General features: G+C 40.4%; 1 pseudogene; it reads left to right on the top strand.

Annotated features, from left to right (window-relative positions):
• Positions 1-340: 340 nt before the first annotated feature.
• Positions 341-1,725, top strand: LOC121819708 (large ribosomal subunit protein uL30-like; annotated as a pseudogene).
• The last annotated feature ends 17,814 nt before the right edge of the window (positions 1,726-19,539 follow it).

Here is a 19,539-nt window from a genome sequence, read left to right as displayed (position 1 = left end):
TGAATTATTTGGCTGACTCACTTGACAGCTTATTTTTAGGAAAGTGACTCAATTGGGCCTTATGTGTAAGTACAACCTCAATTGTCAGAGCTCATTCTCAACTGAATCAGGTGCACAGAGGCCTTGAAAGTTTTCTCTTTTCCGTTATGTTCTCTTGATCAGCTGTTGCCTTTCATTCCTACGTGGACTGGGGATTTTAGTTCTGAAATGGCTTAGCAGCTATTATCTAAGTTTACAGACCATGCACCTGTGCAGAGAACTCAGGTTCTAGGAGGTGAATCCCATACTTAAACTACAGTGACAGGCGCATGCTCCAACTCCCTCTTTCCCGGCTGGAACCATGGACGGTGCAGAGGGAAACAAGGAAAAGAAGGTTCCTGCTGGCCAGAAACGCTTAAGGAAAAGCGAGAGTTTCGCTGAGGTTAAGATCAAGTGCCTGAGAATGAAGTTTGCCCAAAAGATGCTTCCGAAAGGCAAGGAGGAAGCTTATCAATGAAAAAGCTAAGCAGATATATAGAACTGAAATTCGAATGGCTTAGGATGGCATGAAGAGCCAGCAACGCCTGTGTGGCTGTGGAGCCCAAATTGGCATTTGCCATCAGGATCAGAGCTACCAACCATGTGAGCCTGAAGGTTCGAAAGGTGCTACAGCTCCTTCGGCTCCATCAGAACTTCAGTCGCACCTTTGTGAAGCTCAACAAGGCATCAGCAGTGGAGTCTTACACTGCACCAGTTCAGTTCAGTGGCTCAGTTGTGTCCGACTCTTTGTGACCCCATGGACCGCAGCACACCAGTCTTCCCCATCCATCACCAACTCCCAGAGCTCACTCAAACTCATGTCCATTGAGTCAGTGACGCCATCCAACCATCTCATCCTCTGTCGTCCCCTTCTCCTCCTGCCTTCAATCTTTCCCAGCATCAGGGTCTTTTCCAATGAGTCAGCTCTTTGCATCAGGTGGCCAAAGTATTGGAGTTTCAGCTTCAGCATCAGTTCCTCCAATGAACACCCAGGGCTGATCTCCTTCAGAATGGACTGGTTGGATCTCCTTACAGTCCAAGGGACTCTCAAGAGTCTTCTCCAACACCACAGTTCAAAACCATCAATTCTTCAGTGCTCAGCTTTCTTTATAGTTCAACTCTCACATCCATACATGACTACTGGAAAACACAAAGCTTTGACTAGATGGGCCTTTGTTGGCAAAGTAATGTCTCTGCTTTTTAATGTGCTGTCTAGGTTGGTCATAGCTTTTCTTCCAAGGAGCAAGCGCCTTTTAATTTCATGGCTGCAGTCACCATCTGCAGTGATTTTGGAGCCCAAGAAAATAAAAGTCTCTCATTGTTTCCATTTTCCCCATCTATTTGCCATGAAGTATTTGCCATATATTGCATGGGGGTACCCAAATCTGAAGTCATTAAATGAATTGATCTACAAGTGTGGTTATGGTAAAATCAACAAGAAGTGAATTGCCCTGACAGATAACGCCTTGTTTGCTTGATCTCTTGGGAAATAATGGCATTATTTGCATGGAGGATCTGATTCATGAGATCTATACCATTGGAAAATGTTTCAAAGAAGCAAACAACTTTCTGTGAACCTTTAAATTGTCTTATCCATGAAATGGAATGATGAAAAAGACCACCCATTTTGTAGAAAGTGAAGATGCTGGCAACAGGGAAGACCAGATCAACAGCCTTATTAGAAGGATGAACCAAGGCCTACCATGATTATATTTGTAATCTGGTCAGTTAAAAAATGATTGAAACAAATTAAAAAAAATACAGTGATCAACAGAAGATATGAAATGTATGTTGTAATTTCAGAAACATCTGGGTGAAATTCCACAAAGTACATTTCAATTAAGGGAAATTAAAAATATATACTTGTGGCTTTATTTTTGCTTTCTTATGTGAGCAGGCATTTCTTTTTATTCCTAGTTCATGATCCATGATCCATATTTTTGCTTTAGCTCTTCTTTTTATCCCAGTAAGTCAGGCCACATTGAACCTGCCATTTAATTCATAAAGTTTAGTCTGTGTACATCATTGTTATTTCTTATAGGTCTCCTTAGCTCCTGTGCTACAGACTTTTGCTTTGCAAAAAACAGAACAAGAGAGCAAAACATAAATAAAAGTACTGAAGGAGATCAGCCCTGGGATTTCTTTGGAAAGAATGATGCTAAAGCTGAAACTCCAGTACTTTGGCCACCTCATGCGAAGAGTTGACTCATTGGAAAAGACCCTGATGCTGGGAGGGATTGGGGGCAGGAGGAGAAGGGGACGACCGAGGATGAGATGGCTGGATGAGGATGAGATCGACGGACGTGAGTGTGAGTGAACTCCGGGAGTTGGTGATGGACAGGGAGGCCTGGCGTGCTGCGATTCGTGGGGTTGCAAAGAGTCGGACACGACTGAGTGACTGAACTGAACTGAACTGAAATCAAAATTTACTCCCTGGAGGAAGAATTTGCAGCATAATAAAACTGATGAAATGCAAGAGGACTTGGTAAAATCTTATATAATGCTCTTCTAGGCCTTAGTGAGGAAGAGTAACCATTCCATAAATTCACTTTGCTTCCATCAGTCTCCTTACAGCAGGTTAAAGAGGAAATCTGCTATAAGGCATGATATTATGTGGTTAGGGCATAGTAAGTAGGCTATCTTAAGTATCACAGTGGCCACTCAGTAAACCCTCTTAATGAGCTTGTTTTGAAATAGAGACGGTGCGGCCCCTGTTGGCCTATTGTTTTCCTGGCCCAGGAGGTATATGCTGGCAGACCCAGGGCAGTTCACCAGGAGATTTGCTCAGTCCTTTGTCCTTTCTTCTGGGAGATAATTCTCACCACATCTCTGCACAGCACTTACCAAGGCAGTGCGTAAGGCATCCAGCCACAATCAGGTCGGGAGGCTCCACTATGTCATTCTGCTTGCAAACATTTGGTCCTCCCAGGGAGTCCAAGAGGCTCAACAAACCTGAAACCCTCTGTGGATCCTTCCTCAGATCCTGCTTTCATGCCTGTGTTCTCAGTCGTGTCTGACTTGTTATGACCCACAGACTGTCACCCACCCACGGGATTCTCTCAGCAAGAATACTGGAGTGGGTTGCCATTTCGTTTCCTCCTCCAGGGGATCTTCCCAACCCAGGAAGCAAACTCTTGTCTCCTCTGTCTCCTGCATAGGCAGGTGAATTCTTTACCACTGCGTCACCTGGGGGTTGGACTTTAGGGAGTTTAAATCCTCCCCTACCAATGGCCAATACTCAATAATTTCCTGTCCCCTTTTTTTCCTTAGTGTGATGTAGTTCTAGCAAAGTTGGTTTAAGGATTCCATAGTGATGAGAAGACCAAGATAAAGCACTGTATATTATACCTGAAAAGATCTGAGTGGAGGAAATGAAGTTTTTAAGAATCTAGTATTTGTCCCACATCATGAAGGTTTAGGTAGAAAACTGTGGATAAAACTTACTATTGAAGACATTGTAGCAGAGGCTTCAGTATAACAAAAGCAAAAGTAAGATAGCAACTGGTTATTTTAAAATTTTTATCTTATATTGGAGTATAGTTGATTTACGGGGTTATGTTGGTGTCAGGTATATAGCAAACTGATTCAGTTATACCTATACGTGTATCCATTCTTTTTCAAATTCTTTTCCCATTTAGGTTATTACAGAATATGGTGTAGAGTTCCCTGTGCTACACAGTAGGTTCTTGTTCTCTATTTTATTTTATTTATTTTATTTTATTTTTAGGTTCTTGTTCTCTACTTTAAATACAGTAGTGTGTATATGTCAGTTCCAAGCTCCCAATTTATTCTTCCCCCTTACTCTGCCCCACCTTTCTCCTGTAGTAACCATAAATAGGAAAAGGAGTAAGTTAAGGCTGTATATTATCACCATGCTTATTTAACTTCTATGCAGAGTACATCATGAGAAACGCTGGGCTGGAGGAAGCACAAGCTGGAATCAAGATTTTGGGGAGAAATATTAATAACCTCCTGGCCACCTGATGAGAAGGACTGAGTCATTTGAAAAGACTCTGATGCTGGGAAAGATTGAGGGCAGGAGGAGAAGGGGACAACAGAGGATGAGATGGTTGGATGGCGTCACTGACTCAATGGACATGGGTTTGAGTGAACTCCGGGAGTTAGTGATGGACAGGGAGGCCTGGCGTGTTGTGGTTCATGGGGTCGCAAAGAGTTGGACACGACTGAGCGACTGAACTGAACTGAACTGAACCATAAATTTTTTTTCTAAGTCTGGTTTCTGTTTTGCGCATCAGTTCATTTGTATCATTTTTAAAGATTCTGTGTACAAGCGATGTCATGCAGTATTTGTCTTTGTCTGACGTAATTCACTTAGGGTGATAATCTCTAGTTGCATCTATGTTGCTGCAAATGACATTATTTCATTCTTTTAACATCTGAGTAGTATTCCATGGGTACCACATCTTCTTAATCCATTCATCTGTAAGTAGATATTTAGGTTGCTTCTGTAGCAACACAGTGAACATTGGGGTGCACGTATTCTTTCAAACCACGGTTTTCTCTGGATATGTACCCAGGAGGGGGATTGTGAATCATACACTAGCTTAATTTTCAGTTTTCTAAGGAACTGCCGTACTGTTTCCATACTGTTTTCCACTGCACCAATTTACATTCCCATTGGCCGAGTAGGGAGGGGTCCTCTTCTCCACATGTTTTCCAGTTTTTGCTCTCTGTAGGCGTTTTAATGATGGCCATTCTGACCAGTGTGAGGTGGCACCTCTTCATAGTTGTTTTTTTAAATTAAATTAATTTTTAATTGAAGGATAATTGTTTTATCTCTCTAATAACTAGCAATGCTGAGCATCTTTTCATGTGCCTCTTGCTGAGTCACACAGAATTTTATTTCATATAGAGAAGCAATCCAAAGCTATGTAAAATGTATAGCTCAGGCTTTGGAAGAGGGGTTCTCAACTCTGGCTGCACATTAGAAATATCTGGGGAGATTTTAAAATTCCTGGTGCCCAGATTACACCCCCACACCAATTAAATCAGAATCTCTGAGGATGGAACCCACACATCAATATTTTTTAGAGCTCTCTAGATGATTACAGTGTGTGATCATAACTGAGAACTGCTGCTTCAGGAATAAACCGAGTTGCCTGAAGTAGTATGTCACTTAAAGAACAATATAGTATTCCAGAAGTACTATGTTGTGTAAAACAAACAACGCTCCCCCCGCCCCCACCAACAGAGACAGAGAAATAGCATCTCTTAGACATTTTTGGTAAAGAGATTATTTCTGTGTGGTAGTGCTAAAGGTTACGCTGACTCATTTGGAACCATCTTAGAAGCGGATATGACATTTAATTAAGCCTTGCCAACTTATGCAGCTCAACTCCAGAAAAATAAACGACCCAATCAAAAAATGGGCCAAAGAACTAAATAGACATTTCTCCAAAGAAGACATACAGATGGCTAACAAACACATGAAAAGATGCTCAACATCACTCATTATTAGAGAAATGCAAATCAAAACCACAATGAGGTACCACTTCACACCAGTCAGAATGGCTGCGATCCAAAAATCTGCAAGCAATAAATGCTGGAGGGTGTGGAGAAAAGGGAACCCTCTTACACTGTTGGTGGGAATGCAAACTAGTACAGCCACTATGGAGAACAGTGTGGAGATTCCTTAAAAAATTGCAAATAGAACTACCTTATGACCCAGCAATCCCACTTCTGGGCATACACACCGAGGAAACCAGAATTGAAAGAGACACATGTACCCCAATGTTCATCGCAGCACTGTTTATAATAGCCAGGACATGGAAACAACCTAGATGTCCATCAGCAGATGAATGGATAAGAAAGCTGTGGTACATATACACAATGGAGTATTACTCAGCCATTAAAAAGAATTCATTTGAATCAGTTCTGATGAGATGGATGAAACTGGAGCCGATTATACAGAGTGAAGTAAGCCAGAAAGAAAAACACCAATACAGTATACTAACACATATATATGGAATTTGGGAAGATGGCAATGACGACCCTGTATGCAAGACAGGGAAAGAGACACAGATGTGTATAACGGACTTTTGGACTCAGAGGGAGAGGGAGAGGGTGGGATGATTTGGGAGAATGACATTCTAACATGTATACTATCATGTGAATTGAATCGCCAGTCTATGTCTGACGCAGGATACAGCATGCTTGGGGCTGGTGCATGGGGATGACCCAGAAAGATGTTATGGGGAGGGAGGTGGGAGGGGGGTTCATGTTTGGGAATGCATGTAAGAATTAAAGATTTTAAAATTTAAAAATAAAAACTAAAAAAAAAAAAAAATTAAGCCTTGCCAGTTCTGCCTTGACCCTTGTTTTCTGCCAGAAATACTTGGGCAATTTTGAGCTTAAAATTTTGTGATATTTCTAACACATGAGACATCTACATGGGTGAAGCATATTGGATAATCAGCATTTGTTAAAGAACAGAATTTTTTGTGTTCATTTGACAAGATAGCTTGTAATATCAGTATGCACTTCTAGTCATTACCATTGGATTATTTTTCATGAACCTTTGTTGTCTTCAACTAGTACCCATTTAGTTAAGCTTGGGTTTTCATGTTGGACTTGTTTGAATTCTATCTAGTTGTGTGTCTTTAGTAAATTAGGTACTTTTGGCAGTGTATAAAAACTAATAAAGAGAAATCTCAACTAAGCAGAGTTGGAAGACCAGAAAGGGGATGCTCATGTGCTCTGATGATAGCAGAGCCCAACAGAAAGAAGAAAGACTCCTCTTCTTTCCTGACAAGGACTCAGCTACTGAAGAGGGATGGCTTTTTTGCTTACTACAGTCTCCTAGCTTCCTTTTTCCCTCTATAAACAGTTTCTCCTTATTTTGTGCATGCAGAGACTTCCATGCAGCTTGCCATGGTTGTAGACCTTAAGTAGCAACTCTCTGCTGATACTGAATAAACCCATCTTTTCTGGAGAAATATCTGGTAGCCTACTTGTTTTAGATTAACACTTCTTTTCCTTTATTTGTGTGAAATCAAGATAATATGTGTGCCTAACCCATAGATTACAGGATTAAATGACAAAGCAATGAAAAGTGCTTTGCAAAGTACCTGATAAATCATAAGCAGTAAGTGATAGCTATTAATTTTAATAATATTATGCACATTGGGATAATCAGAAGTAAGCAAGCTTCTCATTTCTATATATCAAAAAAGGTAATGAATATTCACTACTTATTTTGAGCAACTAGAATATATCCAGCTTTGGGCTAGAAGGCTTATACAGATTTGTTATTTCATCTTCTTTGTATGAAGTAGATCTTATTATCCTAACTTTACTAATGGGAACCTCGATGGCAAAGGAGTTTAACAATGCATCCTAATTTTATTTCAGTAAGCGCATTGATTTAGCAACCACCTTAATAATGGGTCTCCCAAACCTCTTGCCGGAGAAGGCAATGGCACCCCACTCCATTACTCTTGCCTGGAAAATCCCATGGACGGAGGACCCTGGTAGGCTGCAGTCCATGGGGTTGCTAAGAGTCGGGAACGACTGAGTGACTTCACTTTCGCTTTTCACTTTCATGCATTGGAGAAGGAAATGGCAACCCACTCCAGTGTTCTTGCCCGGAGAATCCCAGAGACAGTGGGCCCCAGTCTATGCGGTTGCACAGAGACAGACATGACTGAAGCGATTTAGCAGCAGCAGCAAACCTCTTGCTCTCATATTAATTTAAGTAGTAGAAAATTGTCACTGTGTACTGTATAGTGTGGATTTTTTCTCTTTGTGATTATTTAACCTTGAAGCCCACAATGAGAAAAGTTCAGCAAGTGTGAGACTATCTCTACGGGTCCATTAGGTATTTTTTCTCTCCTTTGGAAAATAGAAAAGAAAGGAACATGGAGCTGTTCAGAATTAAGAAGAAGGCATTCCCTATACAATAGATCCAGGTAACTCTGCATTGGCCAGAATGACCTAGTCAGAGAAATAGTCTGATTTCTCATCTTAGCATTCCTTTTTCCTACGAAAAGCAATCCAAATGGTCCACTGGTAATTAGACCTGCTCACTCTTTTAAATGGATCTTACATGAGCAAAGAGAAATCACAGTCCCTTTGTACTCCACTCCTTTTCTCTACTTGGTCTGCCTTAGAAGAGGATATATATCAAAGGCAGGCTGATTCTAATTAATAGAAGCTAGCAGAAGCCACGTACAGGGGAAGCTCTGCCTGAGTCTAAAGGTGGGGTAGGTATGGAGAGTATTTTTACTTGATCTAATTATGCTTTGATGCCCTATTTGTATGCCGGTAGATTATGCTCTGTAAAAACAAGATAAATTGTTCCTGTGGAAGCTCAGTGTAGACTGCTTTTTGCTTCAGGGGCTCATAAACATAATATTCATCACTATCCCATCTATCCTGAGGAAGAGTATCCAGATGGTGAAAGTCATTCTCCGGTGACTAAAAACCGTGAATACTTTCTGCCATTTTTGTCTTTGGGTTTTATCCTCCACACTTGAATAATGAGGCTTTTCCCTTAGTAGTTCTGGAGCTTGATATTTCTTAACTTATTTGGAATGTGATCTTATATCATTCTTCAGTTAGTCTGTATCTTCACCTGAGACATGCTAGAAAGGAGAGCCACAAAGAAGGGGTTTGTGTGCCAGTGGTTATTTTGAGGGAAGGCTTGAGGCAGAGTTCATTCAGGGAGGTGGGAGAAGCTGAGACGAGGGTGGGCTACTGAGATGGTCATGGCTGGAGGTCCCAGGGCTCCATCCTTCTGAGGAGGAGGCGAAGTGCTCAGAGCTGTCCTCCTGAGGGTGCAGCAGGAAGCACTTGCCTTTAGCGCTCATCCCCCAGTGAGTGAGGCTTTCCCAGCATTACTGCACTCTAGTTGCCCATGTGTGTGTATGTGTGTGGAATGGGATTCTGGTGAACTTTCAGGTCACAGAATGGGAAAGGCCTGGTGTTGGCACTTGAGAATAGGCACTGTCTGCATCAAGTGAGTCAAAGCAAGCCCTCTGCTGATCGCTAGTGCCAAGACCGGACTCAGAGGTAAGGTGTAAGGAGAGAGGTTGGGCATCTGGTTTAAGGCAAACTGAAACATCTTTATGACAGCGTGCGTGTTCAATCGCTTCAGTCATGTCTGACTCTATGCAACCCCCATGGACCACAGCCTGCTGGGCTCCTCTGCCCAGGGGGTTTTTCTGGCAAGAATACTGGAGTAGGTTGCTATGCCCTCCTCCAGAAGATCCTCTTGACCTAGGGATACAACCCATGTCTTCTGTGTTGCTGGTGGATTCTTTGCTGCTGAGCCACCCGGGAAGGCCCTCTTTGTGACAGACCAGCCTGGGATTGAATCTGGGCTTCATCACTTGCTCTGAACCAGTTATTTGTCATTACTATGTTTCAATATACTCACTATAAAGTGAAAAATAAAAGTATGTGCTTCATAGCAAGGATCTGATAACTGATAGGAAACGTGGTGCAAATTGCCTGGAAAATACTATGGCATGTGGAAGAGGTATTTTGCCGTCACATCACATACCTTTAAAGAGACCAATCAAAATTATTTCTGTTGAATCATATAGCAATCTTTACCTTAAATAGAGCGAGCATTGTATTTATTTTCTTGAGCAAAGACCTTAGACACAGAGAGACTGTATAATTTAACCAAAATCTCTTACGTGGTAAGAGATAAGGCTAGTTTTCTGCCTCTACTTCCAAGTATTTAATTTCTTTCATTAATTTTTAGCAAATATTGAAACAACTAAGTTGGTCTTCCATTTGCAAATTATAATTTACTTACAAATATAATTTATGGGTCAAGGTTTAATTGCAGTGGACTAATATCTGTTTACTTACTGGACTTGGTGAGTAGCTCATTCCCTCTCATTGATTTCACTGTTGAATATTGGACAAGGCCTTGCCAAGTCGTTTTCCCATGTCAGAGTTCACCACGAAAGGGCCAGTTTAATGATCTCCCCTGACTTCTAGCTCTTAATTAAATTACTGATTCCTACAGTCTTCCTTAAAGTTGTTAGGAAGCAATTTAGTCATCAAAAGATTAAGCATTCACCTGTAGATGCTAATTTTTAAAATACCTATATAAGTGAAAAAAGTGTACAAAATAGCTTATAATTTGAAGTCAGAGACTGAGTTATATAAAGTTCATTAATCTACATTTCATCATTTAGTAGAGATGTTAGTGACCACAATGATTTTATAAGATTGTTCCTGCATTCATTATTTAATGAAAAGTATACTGCTATTGCTGTTGTTGTTAAGTTGCTAAGTTATGTCTGACTCTTTGTGACCCCATGGACTGCAGCATGCCAGGCTTTCCTGTCCTTCACCATCTCCTGGAGTTTGCTCAAACTCATATCCATGGAGTCGGTGATGCCATCGAACCATCTCATCCTCTGCTGCCCTCTTCTCCTCCTGCCCTCAATCTTGCCCAGCATCAGGGTCTTTTCTAACAGCTCTTCACATCAGGTGGCCAAAGTATTGGAGATTCAGCTTCAACATCAGTCCTTCAATGACTATTCAGGACTGATTTCCTTTAGGATGTCCTGTTCCTAAAGGACAGGATAGGTTTGATCTCCTTGCTGTCCAAGGGACTCTCAAGAGTTTTCTTCAGTACCATAACTTGAAAGCATCAGTTCTTCTGTGCTCAACCTCCTTTATGGAGCAACTCTCACATCTGTACATGACACTACTGGAAAAACCATGGCTTTGACCATAAGGGACCTTTGTCGGTAAAGTGATGCCTCTGCTTTTTAATATGCTGTCTAGGTTTGTCATAGCTTTCTTTCAAGGAGCAAGCGTCTTTTAATTCCATGACTGCAGTCACTGTCTGTGGTGATTTTGAAGAAGTTCTATACCATAGCTTAAAAATAGCAGCATATTCTCTTTTAAATATTTGTATAGTGTTTCTTATACTCCTAGCAGTGCTCTAAGCTTCTTCCATGAACTAACACATTTAATCTTCATAATAGCCTTGAGATAGGAGCAATTATTATATCCATGTTATGGAATAGGAAACTGAGGCACAAAGGGGTAGGTGGCCTGCTCAAGATCACACAGCTGGTAAGCTGTCAAACCTTGTTCAAGCCCTTGTGATACAGCTCTGAAATGCATCCCTTAATCACTTTGCCTACTTCTTCACATGATTCCTGAAAGAAAAAATTAGAATCTGTAGTGATTTTACTGAGTATGGTAATGCTAATTACGGATAGGAATTTTTGCTTGTTGGATTTTCCCAAGACCCTATTAAGCAAACATATATAGTAGAACTTCCTATTGAAATGTTTAACAAGGTGTGTGAAGTGGACTACTACAGATAAAATGTGCAGATATGCCAGTGTTTATTTTATGCTGTCTATTCAGTTGTCTTGACCAGAATGTTCATATTCCAGATCATCTTACTGTATCTTGGTTGCTAGAGGCAGAAGTTCAACTAAATTGGCTAGGCAAGAAAATGAAATTTACTGGCAAATATAAGTAATAATCCTAATGGGTTGTGCTAGTTTAGGACTGACTATCCAGGACTTCTTTTTCTCTTTTCATCTCTTGGCTCTGAGTTCTTCTATAATAACTTCAGTCAGTTTTCTGTATATGTGGCATCAATATTGACTCTGGAAACACCAGAGGTACATAACCTTTAGCGCTCTCAGAAGGAAAGCTCCTGCCATCTAGAGTTTACATTTATTGTCAGAGAAAAGCTGATTGGCTTTGCTTGGGTCAAGTATCTGCTGTCGTCATTAATTCCAGAGGCATGCGGTGCTTCATTGGCCAACCTGGGCTGGTTAGGATTGATATGTTGTTTGAATCACGTTTAATCACAATAAATCACATTTTATTGTGATTAAAAATCACAATAAATCACATTTTATTGTGATTAAAAATCACAATAAATCACATTAAATTTTGGCAATTTTCAGTTACCAGAAAAGGAAAGCAACCTGTGTTAGTCATGGCTACTTGATACTACAAAATCTTCATGTCCCTTCAAGATACTTCATGACAATGGCAATTATAATAGACATTTCTGTATCCTGTTTTCTTATTTCCCCAGAGAGCAAGATACTTAGGATGAATCATAGAGACTCTGTTCATTATTTACCATCTCCATTAAAGGGTAAAAATAATGTTGTTGTTTTTTTTTTTTCACGGTCCTAAATTGCTGTGGTGATCTATGAAAGTAGGTCATTTAATTTAAAATTAAAATATTATAACTCTTTATAGCACATATAAAACTGCCTAATGATATGTGTGAGCTCACGTCTTCTTCTTGAGTCTTGCTTTTTACTGTTTCTTTAGATTCATTTACATTCTAGTTGTGGCAAAGCACGGGAAATTCCCAGATGTGCTCACCTTTTATACATGAACATGATTTCGTGTGTTGCTGTCTTCCTGCCTTATCAGTCTTTGTCTGCCATACACACTCTTGATCTAAGGAAATCCAGTAATACCCCATCCACAGCCCTTGGAGCCTCACCCTGACCTAACTCCAGTTCCCATTTCCTCCCCCACTGCTCTACAATAGCTTTTTAGACCAGGAGGGATGTGCGTCTCAGCTGATACAGCAAGCCCTCTGTGAAAGAGGCATGAATGTTATCCTTAGGTTAATTTGGTGAAACCAAGGCACTGAAACATTACAAGGAGTGGGTATACGATGTAGTCAGTTCAGGCTGATGAATGTCCATACTCACCTTTTTAATCATGATATTAACTCATTTAAGGAGCTTCCCTTGTAGCTCAGTCAATAAAGAGTCTGTCTGCAATGCAGGAGACCTGGGTTTGATCCCTGGGTCTGGAAGATCCCCTGGAGGAGGAAATGGCAGCCCAGTACTGCCATTTCCAGGAAGTTCTCCAGTACTTTTGCCTGGAGAATCCCATGGACAGAGGAGCCCAGCGGCCTACGGTCCATGGAGTCGAAAGAGTCTGACACGACTTAGTGACTAAACCACCACCACCATGGAATGAATAAATAGATGATTATTGAGAATCAGCCCTGATACTATGCTATGACTGACTGAGACAAAAAAAAGGAGCTAAAGTTAAAAAGAAATCAAAATGGTTTCACTCAAAAAGAAGACAGAGAAGGCAACCCTTTCACATTTCATTAATGGAATGTCTTTGGTCAAAGCCCTTAGAGTAACATGAGGGTATTTTTGTAGAGTAAGTTATATGTGTCTGGGGGAAAATTTTTGATCTTTAAGAATCATAGAATTTTATTTAAACACACACACACACACATACACACAATCAATGTTCCAGTATTTCCTGTGAATTCAATATATACATTTAATATTTAATTTTTTCCTTGAGGCAAGAGTCAAATGTAAGGTAACCTACATGCATTTGTTTTTTCTCTCACAAAATGTCACTTAATGTTTGTCCTTTGACATTTTAGGAATAAGGTCTTCTGACAATGCTGCTGAATCAGTGTCTACTTTGGATGAAAATTCAGCTGTGTTTAGTGAGGTGTGACACACAGCTATCTGAAAACTGGCATGTGGCTACTTCTGCCTGAATAACACTAACTTTCAAAGCAAACATTTGAAATGGATTGGATAATAATCAAAATTCTAATAAATGCAGGTAAAGGCAGATGATGGATTCATGCAGAAAAACAAAACAAAACCCATATTACCCTTAAAAGCAATCCTATAACCTCTGCAGGAGCAGAATTTTTGTCTGAAAATTTATAAGCTTTAGACTCCAAACAGCATCATTCTTAGCATATACCATGGGCTTCCCTGATAGCTCAGTTGTTAAAGAATCTGCCTATAATGCAGGAGACTCCAGTTCAGTTCCTGGGTTGGGAAGATCCCCTGGAGAAGGGATAGGCTACCCACTCCAGTATTCTTGGGCTTCCCTTGTGGCTCAGCTGGTAAAGAATCCGCCTGCAATGTGGGAGACCTGGGTTCCATCCCTGGGTTGGGAAGATTCCTCTGGAGAAGGGAAAGGCTACCCACCTGGAGAATTACATAGACTGTATAGTCCACGGGGTCTCAAGGAGTTAGACGCGACTGAGTGATTTTCACTAGCATATACCACATCCAGGAGAACTTTTCCTGTGCTCATTTAACAATTATCTTTATGAAATTCCAAGTCCAATCTCATTTAGAAGATCATCATTCATTCTCATTTGCTGGCTTCTCTACAGATAATGCTGAATATTTCTATTTTTATCTTAACTCTGCCAGTAACCTGAAGAATCTTTCACTGTCAATTCAAATATATTATTCCCTACCAAGAACTTCATTGCCTCTTCTTTATTCTTTAAATAAGTCACTCTATTTTTGACTCTTCATATTATATATTTTGAGATAAATTGCAAATAAGTGGTCAGAGAAGAATAATTTTACTTAGATGTAGGTGCTTTTAAAAATAAATCATGTTCATCACCAAATCTGATCTCCTCATTTAAAAGATCATCATTCATTCTCATTTGCTGGCTTCTCCACAGATAATGCTGGATATTCCTATTTTTATCTTAACTCTGCCAGTTACCTGATGCATCTCTCACTGTTGATTCAAATATATTATTCCCTACCAAGAACTTCATTGCCTTTTCTTTATTCTTTAAATAAGTCACTCTAATTTTGACTCTTCATGTTATATATCTTGAGATAACTGGCAAATAAGTGGTCAAAGAAGAATAATTTTATTTAGGTGCTTAAAAAAATTGTCTTCATCAAATACCGAGTCTTTAGAATCATGTCTCTAAATCCTTTGCTTTTAAAACTCAACGTATAAGGTTTACTTAGTCTGTTCACCTCGCATAAAATAAGCAGGCATGAGAGAGAGCCATGGAAAATTGTCTCCCAACACTCAGGGTTGTTTTCCCACAATGTTCTCCAATGATTCCTTCATTATTTGGCTAATTTGTCCCACTGCAAAGATATACTAGTACTGGCTATACTATACTCACACGTATATTCCTATTCCAGTGTATTCACACTCCTTTTCCCATACATCATGGGTTTGCCCAGGGAAACATGGCAGTAGGTGATAATTCCAACGATCCTATTAAGGGTTGAATTTTATCCCCTAGCACCAAATTCATATTTTGAAATTCTAGCCCCTGGTACCTCAGGATATTACCTTAATTGGAAATAGACTCTTTGCGACCTGCCAGGCTCCTCTATCCATGGAATTCTCCAGGCAAGAATACTGGAGACGGTTGCCATTCCCTTCTCCAGGAGATTTTCCTGACCCAGGGATTGAACCCACATCTCCTGTATGGGCAGATGGATTCATTATCACTCAGCCACCTGGGAAGCCCTAGAGTCATTGCTGCTGCTGCTAAGTCATTTCAGTCGTGTCCGATTCTGTGCGACCCCATAGACGGCAGCCCACTGGGCTCCCCCGTCCCTGGGATTCTCCAGGCAAGAGCACTGGAGTGGGGTGCCATTGCCTTCTCCAATGGATGAAAGTGAAAAGTGAAAGTGAAGTGGCTCAGTCGTGTCCGACTCTTCACGACCCCATGGACTGCAGTCCACCAGGCTCCCCCATCCATGGGAATTTCCAGGCAAGAATACTGGAGTAGGTTGCCATTTCCTTCTCCAATGCATGAAAGTGAAAAGTGAAAGTGAAGTGGCTCAGTCGTGTCCGACTCTTCACGACCCCATGGACTGCAGCCCACCAGGCTCCCCCATCCATGGGATTTTCCAGGCAAGAGCACTGGAGTGGGGTGCCATTGCCTTCTCCAAGAGTCACTGCAGATGTGATTAAATAAGATGAGGTCAGACTGTAGCAGAGTCAGCCTCTAATCCCATGTGACCGGAGCCCTTATAAACATGGGAAACTTGAACACATACGTGCACAAAGGGAGAATACCCTGTGAAAATAAAGGCAGAGATCAAGGTCAGGCTTTTACAAGGCAAGCAATAAGCCGAAGATTATGAACAAACAATTAGAAGCTAAAAAGAGACTTGCAATAGAGTCTCTCACAGCTTCAGAAGAAACCAACTCTACTGACACCTTGGTCTCAGATTTCTGGTCTGCAGAATGCTGAGACAGAACATTTCTGTGGCTTACATCTCCTAGTTTGTGGTCTTTTGTTAAAGAAGCCCTAGAAAACTAATACAAACAGGCCTACACAGACTCTTAGAATGGACAGTTGGTGGAAATCTTAAAGTGGTTCTCCAACTGGGCCCACCCCCAACTTAGTGTTACAATTTGGTGAATCCCTCAAACTCAGCAGAGACTATACTTATGGCCTAGCAGCCAGAAAGAATGCCAGTAATCTCCATTGGCCTCTTTAATGTTAGGATTTTAGTGCTGAAGCAACCCTTCAGACCTGTACTGTTAATATTATTGATGTGCCTCTCCGGGACTCCTGACCAAGCTTCCTTTGCTCTCAGCTCTTGTAAAACCCAGTCTGTCACAGTTCTGCCCACTACCTTCCTTTCTTGTCTTTGACCCACTAGATTGTTCCCAAACCTTGCCTTACTCATACCATCATCATTATCTTTGCAGTGAGATATGTGGCCTTGTTTCTGCCTATCTACACATGAACAAGAGAGTGCCTGTCGAAAACTGACAAGGTGAAAGAATGGGGTTACATTTTTGTTCCTTGACAAAAAGATAAATGGTTCCTAATTCTTGGGTTCATGTGTGACATACCCCGTGTTTCCAACTTAAATAGCATTGAACGAGAAGTTCCATGCCTCTAGAATGATAACAGCACCTTGCGCACATTGAGTTCCAACTGTTTGCATTATGTTCTGCACCAGGCGTTTCGCTAAAGATTTCTAGTTGATTCTGATAATGTCCACCATTGTCCTGGTTTACTCAGTACACACAGTTCATTTACAACACAGTGATTTTTAATGCACTTAGTTTTAACTCATACCCAGCATGAAGTCAGCCAGGTATTGTTCTCCACATTTTACAGATAAGGAAACTGAGGTTCAGAGATGTCAAATATTTACAGTGCCAAAGTGGGACTTCTGCCTGACAAGATTCATGCCCTGACAACCTAGGACGAAGTTGTAAACATGAAAAGACTACCTCCTGCCCCTCAAAAAGGAAATTTAATGGGCTGAAGAAGGCACTGGCACCCCACTCCAGTACTCTTGCCTGGAAAATCCCATGGATGGGGGAGCCTGGTGGGCTGCAGTCCATGGGGTCGCTAAGAGTTGGACATGACTGAGCAGCTTCACTTTCACTTTTCACTTCCATGCATTGGAGAAGGAAATGGCAACCTACTCCAGTGTTCTTGCCTGGAGAATCCCGGGGATGGGGGAGCCTGGTGGGCTGCCGTCTATGGGGTCACACAGAGTCGGACACGACTGAAGCGACTTAGCAGCAGCAGCAGCAGCAGCAGCAGCAGCAGCAGCAGCAGCAGCAGAAGTCTCTACTACATTGTTTATAGTCAAAGAGGTTTATTACCATGTTGGAGACACTAATGATCAATAGCATCTCACATCTGAAAGTAATGGCATAATGAGCCCGATTCTCTCTGTATTTAACATGCTAAACTCTCAATGACAGTTTCCCCCACTTCAGGGTCAAATTGTTGCGTTTAGTCCCTCTCTCCATCCCCAAGCATGGGTACGGTCATGGCCTGAACTATCACGACAAGAGCAGACAGAATGTACAATATAGGCAGTGCTTACTAGTATGTGGCTCATACTGTTATTATCCTTTTTCTTGTTTCCATTATCTCTGACAAGTGACTCTTTACTGGAACTCTAAATGAGAGCTGATTTCTACCAAAAAATTTGCAGTAGCCTGTTGAGTTACTATTGAAATGCAACAGACTGTGGCTAAATCTACTGGCTTTGTGTCTGTGGGAAATGGAGTTTCCTGAAGCTCATAAGGTTAACATTACTTGCAGTAAGATGATTTCCCCAGAGATTATGCTTCAATATGGAATACCCTAGATTTATGGCACAGTTCCAATCTAGGTTTTGGATTCTTTCTACAGATACCCTCATAGATTTTTGAATCAAAACACAAATTTAGAAATTAATGGAGGCATGAATCTGAAGATAACAATTCCAAAAGTCCGCTTGTCTTTTAGTGTCATGCAGAAAAAAAATATATTACTCTCAATGGGAACTTAGTTTAATTTACTGCTCAAATATTCAATTGTAAGCATTAAGTATACTTTAAATAGATTCTTTCAAAAGTAGTTCATAAAAAATTTGTTGGGAGATAGCTAAGAAAAATTGATAAATCAGATATGACACAAAGTAAAATGCTCACTCACTCCCTATTTGAGGAAAAAAAAAATAAGAAGAAGCTGATCTATTCCTTTTCTTGTGAGCAAAAGAGAAACAAAAAAACAATTCTTCCAAGAATTGCAATAACATAGTTTCAGGAAATCGTATCTCCCAAAGACATTAATTGCACATTTTCTTTATTTTTGCTCTTGAGACAATGGGATGAATGTGAATCAAGAACTGGGGAAGAGAGATACTGATTTGTATTCATGTTTTCCTTCCTGGCAGCTTTTTCTGGCGCCAGCAAGAAGGAAGAGTAAAAAAAAGATTTTAGCAAGTAGAAAAACTGTAGGCTCTAAAAATTATTACCAAAGGGTAGTACGAGATAAAGAGAGAAAGTTCAACCAAATGATGTAATATTCATGGTTATAAATTTCTATGAATTAAATAAATTGTAATATTAAATTAAGTACGCAGTATTAGGCATTTAGAAGAAATAGTCTTTGAGTTCATTAAAAATTTCCTTTACTCTCAGCTAACATTAATTTTTCCTTCCGATTTTTTTCTGATATGTGGCTTTAAAGCAAGATGTTGTATACATGTATTTACAGTGTGTGTAAGAGATATTCAAGAGAGTGCCTAAGAATGTGGGCTTTAGAGAAAACTTGAATGTAAATCCAGCTACGCTAGCTGGTAAGTTTTATGACCTTGGACAAGTGATATTACATCCTTTCCTCCAAATGTTCTAATGAGTAAAATGGATTTCTAATAGCACTTACTTCATGGTGTTGTTCTAAGGATAAAATAGGTTAATATGGTGGCCTGAACCAGGTGCATGAACCCTTCAAAGAGTGTGGATGGTCTTAAAGGAATCACTTTCCTGATCCTGAACTCAACAATGCTCTGCCTAAGAACTTGTGGCTCGAAAAGTGATCCTGTTAGAGTGTCATGCCTATTTTCCTATCTTTCCCCACAACTCTTCTTTATCACAGTCCAAAGTAGGTACACTTCTTAGCCATCCAGAATGCTATGGTGCTGCTTTCATTTAATGCCGAAATCCTCCAGGGCCAAATAAAGGGACTACATGAAATAGTGTTGTTATTGTTCAGATAGTGAGTGATGCTAATGAGCAAAATTATGTTTTTTTTTGAAAGTCTGGTGAGTTCCAGTTCTTTGCTTTCAACAAAATTGAAGGAAGACCTAGTAGAGATTTTAGCTGACAGATCATTAGAAATAATTAAGGATGACAAGAACAGGGGATTCTTCTCTTCCTCTCTACCTCTGAACAAATTTCTTAGCTTGTTATGTGTCCTGGGTCACAATTTTAACAAATTTTTAAATAAATGTATATATATATTATTTG

The sequence above is a fragment of the Ovis aries genome, chromosome 5 (assembly GCF_016772045.2).
Source record: "Ovis aries strain OAR_USU_Benz2616 breed Rambouillet chromosome 5, ARS-UI_Ramb_v3.0, whole genome shotgun sequence".
In the NCBI taxonomy this organism is placed as follows: domain Eukaryota; kingdom Metazoa; phylum Chordata; class Mammalia; order Artiodactyla; family Bovidae; genus Ovis; species Ovis aries.
This window is presented reverse-complemented; position numbering and strand designations above follow the sequence as displayed.